The sequence below is a fragment of the Suricata suricatta genome, chromosome 4 (assembly GCF_006229205.1).
Source record: "Suricata suricatta isolate VVHF042 chromosome 4, meerkat_22Aug2017_6uvM2_HiC, whole genome shotgun sequence".
Taxonomy (NCBI): Eukaryota; Metazoa; Chordata; class Mammalia; order Carnivora; family Herpestidae; genus Suricata; species Suricata suricatta.
The window spans coordinates 2,804,186-2,816,515 of NC_043703.1; the positions used below are offsets into that span (position 1 = coordinate 2,804,186).

The 12,330-nt window shown below is 51.3% G+C and overlaps 2 long non-coding RNA genes across 2 annotated transcripts in view; one reads left to right on the plus strand and one right to left on the minus strand.

Moving 5' to 3' along the window:
• Positions 1-4,719: 4,719 nt before the first annotated feature.
• LOC115290430 lies at positions 4,720-5,488 on the plus strand. The gene is made up of 2 exons (XR_003908079.1): positions 4,720-4,962; positions 5,394-5,488. It is a non-coding gene; the product is annotated as an uncharacterized LOC115290430 (long non-coding RNA).
• A 5,824-nt stretch (positions 5,489-11,312) lies between these two features.
• The window catches only part of LOC115290431, a 9,931-nt gene continuing 8,913 nt past the window's right edge, over positions 11,313-12,330 (minus strand). The window contains exons 2-3 of the long non-coding RNA XR_003908080.1: positions 11,878-12,174; positions 11,313-11,704 (exon numbers count right to left, since the gene is read on the minus strand). This is a non-coding gene — a long non-coding RNA (uncharacterized LOC115290431). The remainder of the gene's footprint in view (positions 11,705-11,877; positions 12,175-12,330) is intronic.

The window sequence follows — 12,330 nt, forward strand, 5'->3', positions numbered from 1 at the left end:
TTGCTCTCGCTAATGCTATCATCTGGCAGTCAATTCCACGGTTCGCGATCTTGCCCTTCTCCTTCTAGTCACACTCAGAAAGGGACTGCAGTCGGCGGAAGCAGGAGTTGGGCGGCCGTGCTGGGCACGCCGGACTCGCACCCGTGGTGCCAGCTCCGCCTCTCGGGCCTCGGCTGTGAAGTGGCTGCAGTGAAAACGTCGCCCCCGGGGAAGCTGGGACTTCCTGCCATTGTCCCCACGGAACCTTGAACCCGCACCAGAGAGGGTCTCAGCAGATGCAAACAGATGCGAGCCAGCCCCAGGTGGCCTCAGGTGTGGGCTCGTCCTGACCCTCAGCCTCTGGGGGGCCCTTCCCAAGAGGTGATGACCATTTTTGAGAAGAGAGTGGGCGAGGGGCTGGCGAAGCCTTGGGGGGGGCGGGGACTCCGTCCTCCTGGGGCCGAGGCTCAGCCTCTGTACTTGTCTCCTGTCCTCCGGAGCTGAGGGGGCAAAGGCGCCATGACGGGTCACTCGGTGTCTGCGGCAGTGTGGTGTCCCCAAAGCGGCTTCCTTCTGCCCGCCGGGCGCACAGCTCCTCTCTCCGGGAGTCAGCTGGGACGAGGTGAGTGGGGAGCACCCTGATCCCCGAGTCTCCCTGTGTGTCCCTTCCTCCGCTACGGGCGGGCGGCATCACCAGTCTGTCCCGCTGCCCCTGAGCCCAGGGGAGGGGAGACCGGGCCCCGCGGCCCCGCGGCCCCAGCACCGGCACGAGCCGGCCGCATCTCCGTGTCCAGCAAGCGCTGTTCTTCACAAGGTTCGTCTGACATGAACAAGAGCCTGCGGACCCTTATCCGGACACCCGTGCTGACAGCCTGCGCCCGGCCTCGTGCTCGCTCCCTCACCCCCGGTGCGGCTCCGACCCCCGACCGCAGGAAGCAGGCCCCACGCGCGAGCCTGGCTCTATTGGCCCCACACTTTGACTAATCATTCCTGAGCATTCTTCCTGTTTCCCCTTATAGGCCTCCTGTCTTCCCCAATTACAGTTTTTAAGATGCTTCCTGAATATTTGTTCTACTGATACCAGTTCTCTTGAGTACAAACGGAGGCTGACTTTTCAGATGAACTATGCACCAGCCTGTACAGCATCTGAGCTATAGAGCGATGTTAGGTGAAACTAAGTTGTGTGTACCCCCTACCGCAGGCCGTTTGCTCAGGGTAACTGATCCACAGTTCAGTTACTTGTTCGGGACAAACGCACTAGGTTTTATTTTGATCTCTCGTGATTCCAGTAAACAGTCTTTTATTTGAGTGTATTTCCTGCCCGAAATGGGTATGTTATGCTCCGGCCACTGACGAAGGACACTGCAGAACAGCACCTCATCCCACGGGGAAAAGCTGCCCTTACGTTGCTCGTGAAATAGACTCTCTATTACGTGACGATCCCGAATGTGAACAACTTAGTAATGATCCCAGGCTGGTAGGCTTGTGGATGATTTTAACCCTCTTTTTTAGGTTTCTCTGGATTGAGGAGTTTTCTTAGATGAAGAGAAAATTCTTTGTGTCAAGGAAGAGATAACTTTTTTTTAATGTTTATTTTTGAGAGAGGGGCAGAAAGAGGGAGACACAGAACCAGAAGACAGGCTCCAGGCTCTGGGCTGTCAGCACAGAGCCATACTTGGGCCCCGAACCCACGACCATGAGATCATGACCTGACCCAAAGTTGGACCAACTGAGCCCCTAGACTCCCTGAGGAAGAGGCCACTTTTATGAAACCTTTGGCATTTTAGCAAGTATCAGCTCTCCTTTTCCTTGACCATCCAGGCTGTGGGGTCCCTGATTCTCAGAAAGGCGGGAAGATTCCCGCTGTCTCCAGGGGTATGGGACTTTGTGGGTGTCCTCGGGGCCAGAAGGCTTGTGAACTTGGATTTGGGAAAGACAAGAGCTTGAGAAGAGGGTTGAGGTTTGAGCTCAGGAGGCACGAGCCTGAGAAATGGGTCCGTGATGGCTTCCAGCCCAGTCAGGGGGCATTCAAACTGCTGTGACCAGACAAGTCCCCAGGGAGTCGGAGAACCGCTTCCCGCGTCCCACCGTGGGCCAGGAGCTCAGCCATCCAGACACATCTGGGGGATCAGCCGTCCCAGAGCAGTGGCCTGGTGGCCAGTCCCGGCCGGCCAGCCCCTCCCAGAGGTCACCGGCACCATCACCGGCTGGGTTGTGAGCTCACCACAGGTGAAGGCGCTGGGGTTGCCTGGGGAAGGGTGTCGGCAGAGGCTAACGAGACTGGTAGGGACAATGAGGTGATTGAAGGCTGAAGCCAGGCTCACCGTCCGTCACATCTGCAGCTCAAGACGCCTTTAGAGAAGGAGAAACTAACATTTCCAAGTATCTCCTTCCATAAACCGGGCGTTCGACCCGCAGCGTTCTGTTTAATGCCTGTGAAATAGTCTCTTCGCTGTGCCATGGGGGTGGGGTGACGCCCTTAGAGCTGGAAGGAGGCAGGACTACGTCCCACCTGGGCCCCCACGGTCCACGCTGGGCCCCCCCATCTCGGGCCCCAACGAGACAAGGTGACTGCACCCCGCGAGCACAGCAGCGTCTCTGGGCCTCGGTTTCCGTCTGTAAAATGAGGTGAATTTTGAGGTCCTCACGGTCCCTTGCACTTTGTGATTCTTTCCTCGTTTCACTCCTACCAGAGAGACCACTTAGTACAGTTTTTAGTGAAGTGCTGCCTTCTTTCTGGCATTGACTTCACACAGTCCTATGAGCAAAGCAGTTAGGTGTTTGGATGATGGAGGGTTCTAGAAAGGTCACAATGAGAACTCTGTCTCAGGGGTGCCTGGTGGCTCAGTCAGTTAAGCATCTGGCTCTTGATTTCAGATCAGGTCATGATCCCAGGGTCATGAATGGAGCGCCATGTTGGGTTCCACGCTGAGCGCGAAGCCTGCTTAAGATTTGCTCTCTCTCTCCTTCTGCCCCTTTCCCTGCTCGCTCTCTCTCTCTCTCTCTCTCTCTCTCTCTCTCTCGCTCTTGCTCTCTCTCTCAAACACAAACCAAACACGACAATCTACATTCTGGAGACCTGTGCCTTCTTCCTCCGAACAAGACCAAAGCGCTGGTGAAATGGGCGCGCTCCCTGCAGTGCTGGGAAGGAAGTCTGTGGTCTATGGCTCATCAGGCACGTGGGCCTGCCCGTCTCTCCCCTTGTAACTTTCACCCGCTGTCCAATCTGCAATATACACAAAGGAACCTTTCATTAGAAAATCCTAATTTCCTCAGTCTTTGACACAAGGCTTCCCAAAGGCGAACGGAGTCACACGCGTCTCTGCGCTGAGACGGACCGGTGATTGAAAGGAATGTATCGATCCCACAACCACCAAGTGACAAGCAATCCTGAGAGCCGCAGGGTCTGTGGCTGTGACAGGGGGGCCACCCCAGCAAGGTGACAAAGCTGACGCTTCAGAACAATTCACTAAGTAAGTGCTTGTTGAAGCTTTTGTTGTTCAAGTCCTGCATTTCTGTTGTCACTCTCAGTGTGCAGAAAGAAGACTCCTGCGTGCAAAGATGTCAAGAGTTTTTATTTTCTTATTTTTACTGTTTTATCCAACAGGAGACGTGGGGAGTTTGGTTCATAATTTTTTGAATAAGTGTTTTTAAAGGCATACAAAATATTATCACTAACTGCAGAGTATTGTTGAGAGATAGAGCCGATTTGGGCTTTCTGGATAGAGACCGAGAGGCAGAGCGTAGACCTCATTGTGACCCGAGCTCTGCAGAAGGGGCCGGGTCTGGGGGGCTTTTGATGGTCAGAGGCCTGGCCTGGGGGCGGGGGCTCCCAGGTGGTGGGGCGAGGCCGTCTGAGGGACCGCTCGGAACCCAGCTCTGGCCCAGACGCCCGTTGGTTTTCACGGTTCCGCCCCTTGTTTGGATTCTGTGACCACAGAGGTTGGGGACGCTGGAGGCTCCGTGAGGCTGGATTGGGAAGCCGCCTCTCCCTGAGGCGGGGGCAGGGCCTCGTTAGGGGATGTGGGGCACAGGCCCGCCGCCCAACAAATGCCGGTGTGGGTGGAGACGGAGCGGACCGTGCAGGAGCATCCCTGTCCTGGAGGCAGGTGACAGCAGAACCCTGAGCCGGGATGGAGGGGTGCATGGGGGGAGGGGCGGCCTGCAGAAGACTGCGCTGTTCAGACGGTGGCCGAGGGGTGAGGCTCCAGCCGGGCTTTGCTGACAGCATGGCTCGCTCGCTCTCTCTCTCTCTCTCTCTCTCGCTCTCGCTCTCGCTCTCTAGGTCATTTGATGGCTCTTGCCAATCATTCATTCTCACCTGAAGGAGTAACTCCCGTTTTCTTTTCTTGCTTGCATCTGCTCCGGCTCTGGTGTTTGCGGGACACCTGACCGAATACATGCCTGTCTCCCCCCCGCCACAGGTCCAGGGCTGCAAGCTGTCTCCTCCGTCTGAACCAGGGACCTGTGGAGGCTGGAAACGCCTCAGGGACAGGCTGCCGTTACCAGCCCGAAAGGCCGGCGGTGTCGTTAAGGCGGCCCTGTGCCTGCGAGGAAGCCCACCTGAACGGCGCCGGGGCAGGGGAGGGGCAGGGGGAGGGGCAGGGCAGGGGCAGGGCTGGGGGAGCAGTGTGCAGCCTCGGCAACGCGGCGGGCCGGCGAGCCCCACCGCCCGCCCGACTGCGGTTTAGTCTCTCTTCCCCACAATTTGGTCCTGGCTCTTCCCTGATTGATGGCTAATCTTTGATGGACGTCACGCAACTCTGTGACCAATTTTGTCACGTATAAGCCTGAAATCACGCGTGTCATACCAAAATACTCTTTATAATTTGGGGAAGAAGAGGATAAATATAATTTTGAAAATTCTCTAATAGTGTCAGACTGGATCAGAGTGCCGGTCCCGTCATCCATGGACTGGCTTGGAAAGCGGAGGGAAGGAACTTTGGTAAAAGGTCTAAAGTCCTACAATACTAATCAAAGGAGGTAAGTTGGTAAAATTCGGCTTTTACAAGTGTGGGCTGGTCTGCAGAAAGCCATAAAACAACTTATGAGTCTAAAAAGTTAATCATTTTAAAGCATCCAAAGATGTCTCCCCTGAACTTATTTTTTTAAATGTTTATTTATTTTTGAGAGAGAGAGAGAGAGAGAGAGAGAGGGCATGTGTGGGGGAGGGGCCGAGAGAGAGGGAGACACAGAACCCGAAGCAGCCCCAGGCTCCCAGCTGTCAGCACAGAGCCTGATGTGAGGCTTGAACCCACAGACAGGGAGATCATGACCTGACCCGGAGCTGAACACTTAATTGACTGAGCCACCCAGGTGCCCCCTCCCCTGAACCTATTTTCTGTGGAAGACCAGCAAAAGGACAGATGGATGACGTGTTTTTCTGACTGGTTGTACCATGATTTCACTTCCAGTGAACACTGCTGTCAGAATCAAAGGCTTACTCCGTAACAATAAAGCTACCCCGTGGGTGCTTTCTTGCGGATCTTCCTGGCCGTGAGAATGCTGCCGTTGCTTGCTTTCTTGGGTGAGAGTGTCACGTGGGATCTGACACACCACAGAAGAGTTTTCTAAGACATACAACCATATGACCCCCTGTCCCGGGAATGTGCCCCATTTTAAATCTCATTATCACATCAGAGATATAATTTTTAATATTACGTGTGCCTGGGAGTCTGCTAAGAACATAACATCCAGAACAATTTGGATTAAACTGTGCTTTGGCATTTTGTCCCCAGGACTACGATGGGTTTTTGATGACAATGGGGAAAAAAGTATGAGTTTTGGAGTAAATCGCCCTAAAAGCCTAGTTTAAAAAACACTCTTGAAATGGTTGGGCATATGGCTCATTTCCGTCGCGTCAGCAAACAAGGAAACTGAGCCACAGGGGGCGCAGGCTGTTTGGTCCCGTTTAAGGAGAGGAAGACAGACCCAGGGGTTGGCGTGAGCCGGGCGGCCAGCCGGGGACACCGGCCGGCCCCGGAGAGTGAGACGGGGGCTGAGGATGTCCGCCAGCCGCACGTTGGTTAACGAATTTTACGGAGAGCCAGGTCCGCTCCTTACCCTGATCGACCACGGCGGTTCCTCACTCATCTCCGTGCTGAGTGGGGGTGTTCCAGAGCCCCGATCTTGGATACTTCCCGACTGTTCTTCCCGATGGTTCCTTCAAGCTCTTCGGAGTTTGACTCCGTGGATTCGAACCGCAGCAACGCCTTAGACTTCACCTCCGTTGATGGGAACTCTCCTTCCTCCCCAGGGCGCGCTGTCCACCGTGAGGTCTGCGCACGGGGAAGCGGAGGCGCGCGTGTCCCCACGGCACCAGAGAGCCCGTGCGGGAGCCGAGGGGAGCCCAGTGCTCTGGCTGGAGCCCTGCCCTGTGGCAAAGGAGAGCCACGTGCTCATAGCAATTGTCCAGGGTGGGGGTTTTCAACATGCTTCTTTTTTAAAAATAACTCTTTACTTGTTTATTTTTGAAAGAGAGAAAGAGAGAGAGAGAGAGAGAGAGAGAGAATCCCAAGCAGCTTTGAACTGTCCGTACAAGCCAGACGTGGAGCTCGGACCCATGAACGCAGGACCTGAACTAAAGTCGGATGCGTAACCGACTGAGCCACCCACGTGCCCTGGTTTTCAAAACATTTCTGATTACAGGTCTTGCTCTCAGACAGTCTTAGGCAGGTCTTTACAACCACAAAATAAACAGTGAAGATACAAGAAGACCCGCTCCAGCGAGAAGGGCAGGCAGCCCCGAGGGGCCCCGTCACGACGCTCAGGACGGCCCGCGGCCAGCGCCGCACCCTGGAGGAGCAGGGAGGCTGCTAAAGCGGTGCTCCGGGTCCAGCTCATTGGGGGCAAAAGTGCTGCCACAATAGGTTCTTTTGAAAACTCACTGGGGTGAGGGTCTTGCGGGGACACGTTGCATGAGCGAAAAAGCGTCCAGTTACGCATGGGGCACATCGTGGTTAGGAGTCTGGGAGATCCGCATTTCAGTTTGGAAGACTTTCCATCAAGTGGTCAAAGTAACACACGAGATGTTCACAGACGCACTTTTTCTTACTTCGGCAAATTATTCTCACACGGGAAAACCTCACTGATGTCGGATAATAGATAGTTTGGTACATATGTTGATAAAAATACAAATGATTTGCTTGTTTTCTTTCAGGGCCTAGAAACCCCCAAACAACTGACGGGTCCCTCTCCCACTCTCCCCCCAACAGTACCCTCACGGCCCCCCTGGGGCGCTTCCCGCGTCGGAGGTGCTGGCGCATCGCCCACCAGCCTCTCCACAGGCATGAGAGACTTCTCTACAATTTTTGCAATGTCTTGATACTCTCTCTATAATTACGCCCAAAAAACTGTTTTTTTAAAGAGCTTTGGAATCTTCTGGTTGGGGTTTGCCTCTTGTCCCCCGACCCCAAGCACCCCCGTCTCCACAGCCCAGTGGGCTGGCAGCGGCCACCGGCTCCGGGGGAGCAGCCTGGGTCGTGCTGGAGCCCGGAGAAGCCCAGGGTGGCAGGAGGCAGGCGCGCCCTGTGCGCCCACCGCGTGGCCAGGACACCCCGGACCTCACAGTGGCTTTCACCATTTTCCATTCAGTGCCCGTGTTTGAGTACAGATGTGACAGATCCCTGAAGATGGATTTTTTTTTTTACCTTAGGGCAGAAACTTACAGGGTCTCAGCTTTTAAAACCCATGGCATTCCAGGCACTTTGCAGCCTGGCACCAGGTCCCTGTTTGACAAACAGCTGAGCAGGGGACGCTCCTTGGGTTCACGGCGGGGCTGCGGGCGGGAGCTGGCTCTCTTCCCCATCGGTTTGATTGGAGGTGTGGGAAATCTAGGTACTTTTCTCCATCAGCACTAAAGTCCTGTGCAAAATGACTAACATCACATGACAAGTGGGAAAACCCAACCAGAAAATTCCAAGTGGTTTCCTAAATGCTCCTCCTTTGAAAAGCAGTTGTTGACAGTGGTCAGATTTTTTAGAATGTTCATGCCCGCGCAGCGGTGTGCACACAGAGCCCTCGCCTGTGAGACGCGAGGCCGGGAGCGTGCAGTCCTGAAGCAGGGTGAGGGCATTGTCCACACTGCGGGGAAGACACGCCAGGTCTGACAAGTGGACACAGCCACTACTTCTGACCCTTCCCAGCACTGTCAGATCTGCTGTTTAGAAAGGCTCAGCCTTGGGGCACCTGGGGGCTCAGTTGGTTAAGCATCCAGCTTTAGCTCAGGTCATGATCTCACATATCGTGGGTTCGAGCCCCGCGTCGGGCTCTGTGCTGACAGCTCAGAGCCTGGAGCTGCTTCAGATTCTGGTCTCCCTCTCTCCCTGACCCTCCCCTGCTCGCACTGTCTCTCTCTGTCTCTCAAAAATAAATAAAAGACATTAAAAAAATGGCTCAGCCTTGGGGCGCCTGGGTGGCTCGGTTGATCAAGTGTCCAACTTCAGCTCAGGTCATAATCTCGCAGTTTGTGAGTTCAAGTCTCGTGTTGGGGGCTCCGAGCCTGGAACCTGCTTCGGATTCTGCGTCTCCCACTGTCTGCCTCTCCCCTGCTCATGGTCTGTCTCTCTCTCAAAAATAAATAAACATTAAAAAAATTTATAAAGGCTCAGCATTAAAACAGTTTTGAGAAACAGTGTTTTAAAATTCTTAAACCCCATTGGATATGAAGTTCATTTAAATTTTTCTTGTAGGGTGTTGGGGGGCACCTGGGTGGCTCAGTCGGTTGAGCGTCTGGCTCTTGATCTTGGGTCAGGTCAAGATCTCTCACAGTCTATGGGTTCAAGCCCCAAGTTGGGCTCTGTGCCGACAGTGTGGAGCCTGCTTAGGATTCTCTCTCTGCCTCTCTCTCTGCCCCTCCCTTGCTCACACTCTTGTTCTCTCTCTCCCCCTCTCAAAATAAATAAACATTTAAAAAAATAAAAATGTCTTAGGGATTTGAATGAATTTGTATTGAAGAATGAAAGTAAAGGGAAGTAACTAATCCTGGGCTTTGAAGTCCTTTTGAAATTTAATTGACCGCTAGGCCAACTGCTATGTTGGTGCAGGACCACTTAATGATGAGAAGCTCAAGCCTACAGTGGGAGTGGAGGTGATGTGGCCCATCGAAAGCTACACACCATTTCCTTGCTTCCAGGGAGGTCTCTTGGGGAAAGTGCAGAACACACAGCTCTAAGTAATTTATGGGCTCTAGTACTGTTACAGCGACTGAGCCCTGGCAATAATGAAAATGTTTGTCGACAAGTTTGCTTACATTTCATTTGGCTCAGTCTGTAATTGTACCTTGTCTCCTGCCTCCAAAGCTCGGGCTCCCATGAATGAATTCATGGGGTAAGTATTCTGAAAATATTTAGTAATACAGATAACCATAAGCATCGTCAGTGTTTAAGCCAGGATAAAACTACCACCTTATAGTCAAACAAAATTAATTCGTTACATCTCATTGCTATTCCGATGAATCTCATTTGCTCCAGATGGACCCAACTGTCAAAATCTCAACTTGAGAGTTAATTTTCAGTCTTAAAGGTTACTCTCACACTAACCCAAGGTGTGCTGATAATAAAGAAGCATGACCAACGCCATGGTTCAAAGTTTGGGTCTGAGAACGCACATAACCCTGATCACCAGTGGGCTCTCCATGGTAAGGACACTGAATCAATTCCAGATCCTCTGAGAGGGTACAGCAAAATGGGGATTCTGCAGGCTGGACAGTGATCTTCCCTCTGACGGATGCCAGATGGCTTTGGCCTTGAGTTTGGCATTCAGTCTCTCTGGGCTGCAGGCTCCAGGTTGTGACTCCAAAACGTGATGAGGAAGGATGATGTTCAGGCTTTTTGAATAGAAGAACTGTTGATATAATATCAAAACTCTGCCGACTACCATCCCCCCAGGGCTACCTTCCTTCCCCATGGACGTAAAAAAGTAATAGATGATACATGCACATCATCGGGACTTGTGGTAAGTTTACGTGTAAGGCAGTAATCATAATGCCATCAGAAAATTCCTAGATTACTGGCAGACACGTACGAGAAATGGAATCTATTCAGTCTATAAAACCGTAAGAGCTTTGGCTTAGGGAGAACTTACGGGGTAAGCATTGTGTTAATTATGTACTTGACATTGTAAAGGTACACTATTAATACGCTTATTTTACAGATGAAGGGATTGAGGCTTTGAGAGATTAATTAGCTCACTCAGTCACAGAGCTGGAAATATGTGGACATACTGAGCCCTTGCAAATTACCCCAGACCCTGGACCCCCGCGCCCCCAGACCACGTGTTGGGTGCGGCCTGAGAGGACAACCCCAGGTCCCATCACTCCCTCACTATGCTGGACTCCAACTAAGTTCCCCCTCCAGTCACCACATCCGACAACAAGACCATGCCTGTTTTATTTATTCCGAAGCATTTATTTACACGGTCCGGTGCAACAGTAGATTCTGGATATAAACACGACATAAGACGTCAGTAGTTTATTAAGCACGTAGGGGACCTTGTCATTAGCGCCTTACGTGTTTCTACCTGATTCCATACCTTGTGCAGAATGTCTCAGATGAAAAATTTTTGGAGAAACCGGCTTCAGGTGAATAAGCAAACATGACTTGAAACTTCTTATCATGGACACTTCTCTGGTACTTATCAAAGTGCTCAAATTTAAGGAGCTTTCCGAGGAAAACAACAGCCGAGTCTTCCCACGTGCCCTGACACCCGAGACATTTCCCATGGATTCTACGTTATGGCCACGTTGTCCTCCCACAACTACGTGAGGGTACTCACGGTTACGTAACTGAGCACGTCCGATACGATTTTAAGTGGCCAATTAGGACAGAGGCTTCTGTCCTGCTGTATGCGGTGGACAGAGAAAAGACGCTCCTCTTAAACTTACCAAGAGAAGCCACCTCCCCTGATAACGTTTGTGTCATAACCAGAGCTCTGTTCCCTTCACGCCCATCAAAGCCGGGAGGCAGGTTTGTACTTGATCCATCCTACCTGTGATTCAACAGGACCATTTTTACTACAGGACTAAGTGCGTGCTGGTGGGGAAGGGGCCACAGCACAAATAAAAGTACACCAAATGCACATATTTGGTCTCGTTATTCAGGGTTGACCCTTTGATCGGTCAATGCCTTCCCAACGTTGCATCCTACACCTACGTGTAATATGGTTTTCTAGACCGAAAAGTCCATCCATGCACACATCATCCTCACAATGAATGATGTTAAATCGTTCCAAATTGGAATATTTTAAGGTACTTATATAAATCTTGTTATGAAGGTATTTGCACATGCGGTGTTGTTTAAAAGAAATGGTCATTCCTAATTATTTTTGCAACCACATCCTTTATTTATTAAATCGAATCGTTACTTCAAATGGGCCACAGAGACACATTCTCCCTGCAGGAATCCATGTACTCTGGTAATGTTTTTATGTGATCTGATATCCGATGCCAAGCGTTCCCCTTTTCCCAAGTTCGATTTCCTACTTGAAATCTGACCAACAAATATGTACTGACACTTCATATAATTTAATGCACTACAGAAATTTTGCTATGTTTTCAAGGAACAGGAATGCTGTCCCAATGGTACTCAGATTGAAGAATAAATGCTTGGGGAACGTGTCTTGGGATGCATGAGTACTTGGTGTATACGTCGAAAGTTCTAAGAGAAGAACACACGTGCTGACTTCACTGAAATCACAGCAGCGGCGCCCTCACTCCCCTGGGTTGTTTCTAGGGACAAAAAAAGAGTAAAACATACTTTTAAAACTTTTGAGTAACTCCATATTTCACTTGCAGATTTTACTAATAAAATCCATCAATCCTTTAACTTTTGACCAAAATTATATATTCTCAACATTGTTTTACATATATTATTATACATATATACATATATACACACATACATATTTTTTTCGAAGTGCAATACTTAATTTGTGGCTCTTTATATCATGTTGAACAAAAATAGAAACCAGTAATTTTTTCCAAAGGGGAAGGTCCTCCAAAGGTTTTGATCGGCGCCAAGGAATGTTGGAACGTGCTGCCGTGTGCATGGGTACGTCACGTGGGTCCTGAGACCACCAGGCTCCCATCAACGGGTCGGTGAGCACGACAGATACGGAGTTCTGCTCTCAGTGCAATGTGCTGCCCACGGTAGAGACCATCAGTAAACACATACTACAAAGTACCAGGTGACGTGTGTTCTGGAAGACAGAGCAGAAGGTGGTAAAGAGAGTCAGCTACGTGGAATTTCCTCAAAGGTTTCAAAGAGAGGAGGATGTCAGGGGAAGGTCAGCAAGGCAGAGTCATGGCCCCAAGGTGCCAAGACACCAAGTTCGCAGACGTGACAAGAGCAGAGA